This window comes from Adiantum capillus-veneris, chromosome 13, assembly GCF_014529385.1.
Source record: "Adiantum capillus-veneris isolate H3 chromosome 13, ASM1452938v2, whole genome shotgun sequence".
Taxonomy (NCBI): Eukaryota; Viridiplantae; Streptophyta; class Polypodiopsida; order Polypodiales; family Pteridaceae; genus Adiantum; species Adiantum capillus-veneris.
In genome coordinates this window covers 5,001-9,875 of record NC_140943.1, presented here as the reverse complement: position 1 = coordinate 9,875, position 4,875 = coordinate 5,001, and positions in this window count along the sequence as shown.

Sequence of the window (4,875 nt, the reverse complement as noted above, 5' to 3'; positions counted from 1 at the left end):
TAAGGAGCTCATCAGTGGTAGTAGTAGGGAGAATACTGAAATAGAGGAGAAGAGGATGCTCTTTATATAAGAGTGAGGGGGGGGGGGGGGGTGAAGGTGTACTTTGAAAGGGCTGTGAGTTTGTCCATTGACTAGAGGTAGAGAGTGGTGTAGAAATCCCAAAGGTAATAAGTAAGAAAATGAATTTTAATGGGGGGAGTTTAATAGATTGTTCACCGGGGGGGTGGTATAAGTGAAAGGGGGTCTAAAAAAGAAAAAATGGGGGGGGGGGGGGGGGGAATGAAAAGTGGCAAAGGAGGGGATATAAGGCAGGGAGGGGTTTAAAAATAACATGAGGAAAAGTGATGAAATGGAATTCCGAACAACTGGTGTATAATGTACAGGACTGGGTGTAAGGTGCTAATTGGGGGGGGGGGGGGGGGGGGTGATTTGAGAGTTTAAAAGGAGTAGTTTGATTTCCAAAAATGTGGAAAAGTGATGAAATGGAATTCCGAAGAACTGGTGTATAATGTACAGGACTGGGTGTAAGGTGTTAATTGGGGGGGGCCGGGGGGGGGGGGTGATTTGAGAGTTTAAAAGGAGTAGCTTGATTTCCAAAAAATGGTATTCCAGGAGTAAATTACAAGGGACAAAATTTGGAATGTAGGATCACAAATGTGAAAGGTGTGTCCGTGTTGTTGAAGAACTACGGGCTTAGAGAGTCAACCTGCAAAATGAGCGGTAAGAGTTAGGGTAGGTTATAAAGAGTATTCATTTGTAAAATTGGGTTTAACTCTGGTTTATGGATTTAGGTAGAAGAGTGCCTAAGTTTTGGCCATTGGTCCAACATACGATGGGTTGGTCAAGATGCGCAAGGGTGGGGGAGAGGCTGCAAGCCGTATGGATAGGCTTACCAATTATTAGGGTAGGGTTTAGTCTACGAGTTTCTGAAGAAATAGGTAGTTTGAGGGTGATAGGGGAAGGATTTTTTAAAGATGGGGTTTTGGTTAAGAGAGTTGTTCGTTCCTTGTAAGAGATCAAACCAAAGACCCTAAGGAGGAAGTTTCTTGGGTAGCCTCTATGAAGGAGCCTAATGAAGAAGAGGTTTCTCAAACGATAGAATCCATCAGGATTGCTTTCCTTGATAAGATAGCGTCTAAGTTCTGACTTGATAAAGGCTAATTTTTGGTGGAGAGGGTGCCAAGAGATCCAAGGTATATATTGGTAAGAGTTGAGAGGCTTTTGGTAACAATTGGAGTCCAAGATACCATACAAGTGGAAAGTATGTCCCTTGTGGAAGTGGACATCTAGGATGGTTGCTTCAAAAGTGGATATGATGGGTGAGATCTCTATATGTTCTTGTAGAGGGAAGGCGTAGGAGGCGAGAGTTTTGGTAAGTGATTTACGAGAGCCGGTCCAGACCCCGAAGGCATCATCTATGTATCTCTTATAATAGGCTAGGTTTGGGCTAGAGATAAGTAGAGAGTGGTTTTCTAAGTGGCAAAGGAAAAGACACGCATATACCACTGCGAAATTGGATCCCATTGCGGTGCCCTTAATTTGCTTCCATACTTTGTCTTTGAAACAAAGATAATGGTGTGAAAGAATAAGGGTGGCAAGTGAGATGATGAACTCTAATTTTGGGGTGTCGAAGAAATTAGTAATGGTGCTTCTGAGGGCTATGAGACCGCCAGTCATAGGGATGCTAGGGTAGAGGGAGGTCACATCGAAGGTAAAAAGGAGACAATGGGGGGGGAAGGTCTTTGAGTGGAGATCGATGATGAGGGATAGCGAGTCTTTGAGGTGTTGTTTTTGTGAAAGGAGGACAGGATAAAGTTGGAAGTGTAGCCATTTGGAAGCATTCTCAAACAAGTATCCACGGTAAGAGAAAATAGGACGGGCTACAAGTATAGGTTTGTGTAACTTAGGGAGAAATTGGATAGGGCAGGGTTTGAAGGATTTATGGAGTGGTGTGAGGATAAAGGTGGCTTCATCTAGGGTGAGGAGAGTGTATTTGAGGGTGATGGAGTGGAGTAAAGAGGCGAGGTAATTATGTGGTGGTGGGGTTAGGGGTTGGTATGTGGAGGGATCATTGAGTTGTCTATGGGCTTCTTGTTCATACCATTCCCGTGATAGGATGGTAAGACCTAGATTTTTATCCGCCGGTTTAATGACTATAGTGTGGTCCGTTGAAAGAGTTTTAAGGGCACGCTTGACAAATTTGGGAAATTTTGAGTGCGAAGTTTTGTAGTGTGTAAGTGTATCTTTCAGATTTATGAGGTTAAGGGATGTGATCTCCTCTAGTGTAGGATCTAAAGAGGGGGGTATCCAAGAGGGGTTAGGGGTTTTGAAAAGGGGGGGTTTGCTGGACATAGAAGATTGAAAAAACATATTGAGTTGTAATTTTCTTGCCAAGGAGTTGTGGGCTTTAATAATGTGTTCCGCAGGGGGGTTAGGGGGAGGGGGAATGTACTTAAGCCCTAGATCTAAGCATTTCTTTTCGTCGATAGAGAGGGGGCGGGAGGTGAGATTATGAACAAAGTTAGTACAAGGGTTATTGACCAAGGTGCCGGAAGAGAGCTTACCAAAAACTACAAGTTTGTAGGCGTGCGGATTTATGAGTGGAAGCCAAAATTTATGCCTCTTCCTTCCTCTATTTGTGGAATCTTTTCTAAGAGGGAAGTTGGGGGCTTCATTTAAAAAGGATAGGGTAGATGGTGGTGGGGTAGAGATGGAAGGGAGAGAGCGTTGAGTGTTTTTCCAAAGATAAGGGAGGAGGGGGGGCTTACTGAAAAGTAAGTGTAACCAAGAAGTTGGACAAGAATGCCCTAATCCCTCCTCCCTTTTCCTTTTCCCAAATCTTTGTGGGAGCGTTTGTGGTTGTTGTTGTAGTTGTCGTCGTTGTGGTTGGTGCTGTCGTTGTTGTTGTCGTTGTTATCGCCATCATGAGAAAGATTGGGAGGTTTGGTTAGTTTGTTATAGGGGAAAGGCTTAGGTTTATGTTTAGGATTGGAGGAAGAAGGGATAATTGGTGTGAAGAAGTTATGAATGCGATTGAGGGGGTATTTTGGGTTTGTCATAGGTTTATTAGGAGAGGAGTAAAAGAAAGGTTTTTGGGAGGGCGGGGAATAGGGAGGCGAGTGGGGTGGTTCTTGTTTATTGAGGAGGGTTGGGATTGTGGAGGCCTTGGGGGTCCTTTTGGAGGTTTTGATGTGTGATGATGGAGGGTGTGTAAGGTGGGAGGATGAGGAGAGAGAGGTTCTCGGGGGGTAGAAGGGAGCTGTGGCCGGGGTATGGTTTTTTAAGGATTTTGGGAGATGGGTGTTAGTGGTGATGGGTGTGGAGATTGAGGGTTTGATGAGAGGAAGAGATTGGAAATGTTTGCATACTTCAAGTTCTATGAGCTCCTTGATGGTTTGCTCCTTAGGGAGGTGGGTGATAGTTTCTTTCAGGGTGGAGATGGTGCGCTTTCTAGTTTTAAAAGCTTCTTCTTCTTTGGTGGAGGCCAAATGAGAGTTAAATATAAGGGATTGCATTTGAGAGAGGAAGAGTTGGACGGAGGTATCTTTGCATTGGTTTAGGTATTTGAGCCAATCTCCCGAGTCTAATTCTTGTCCGTGAAAATTTTGGTTTCCGGTGAGTGATTTTCCTTCACGCACGATGGCTTCTCCTCATAATGGGGGCCTTACAAATGTGCGCTTTTACCACAGAAAATTACAAGGGTAAATCAAGCTCCATACTTAGCACAAAAAGGGTTTGAAAGATGTTTCCATTGTCAAAGAAGATAAGTATAAACGCTACTTATGGCTGAAAATCAGCCCACCAAATGGTCAAGTCATGTTTGTGGCCGGTTGCTACATTCCTCACTATGAATCCAGCTTTTATGCTTGCTTGAATATGGATAGAGATCAGCCCTTTGTTGAACTAGAGGAAGACATTGCTCATTACAAGGATCAAGGTGAAGTCATTATTTTTGGAGACATGAATGCTCGCACAAATATGCTACAACACGACACACAACAAGTAGACATGCCGTATGTCTCAAGAAGAATGGATGACTCATACATGTATAATCGAAGTTCTAATGATGCAAAAGAAGTGGATCACTATGGAAAGTCACTTCTACATATGTGCAATAGTACCTGAATGCTCATTGCAAATGGTGTATCTCTATGACAAGGCACCAATGACTTTACATGTAGAAAGCACAACGGTGCTAGCGTGATTGATTATATGTTGTTCTCGGAAGCCACTCTAGAATGCATACAAAGCTTTACACTTGGTGAATGGAATCCGGAATCCGATCATAAGATGTTATGTATTGACCTCAAGTGTGGTAAACGGCCCGATCATGTAGCCTCTAATCATGATGTGAATCATTTTTACCTACGTCTAGACTTCAAACGAGCACTTATATATGCTGATATGGTGGACCAAATGTTAAGCATGATAGAGCATCAAGAGAGCCCAACATTAGAATGCAAGTGGAAAGTTTTCAAAGAAGTAATTTTCTCTTGTGCGAAGGAATGCTTTTCGGTGAAACACATGACTTGCAAAAGGTCTAAGAAGGGTAGCACCAAGAAGAAATGGTTTGACATGGAATGTAGTCAAGCCCGAAAACACTTGCTAAGATTGGATGCAATCAAAGACAAGGAAGTTTACTTGGAATGTTCACACACATACAAAGCACTTGTTCAAAAGAAGAGGAGAAGGTGGGAAGTCGAAAAACAACTTCTTTTAGCACAAGAGAAAGCACATTCATGTGGCAAGTTTTGGAAAAATCTAAAAGGCAAGCGCGTTGAGAGCTTTGGTGACTTGACTCTTGAGGATATGTATATGCATTTTAAGAATCTCTATGAGCAACCCAATGTTGATAAGATGGAGTGTTGTAGCTCC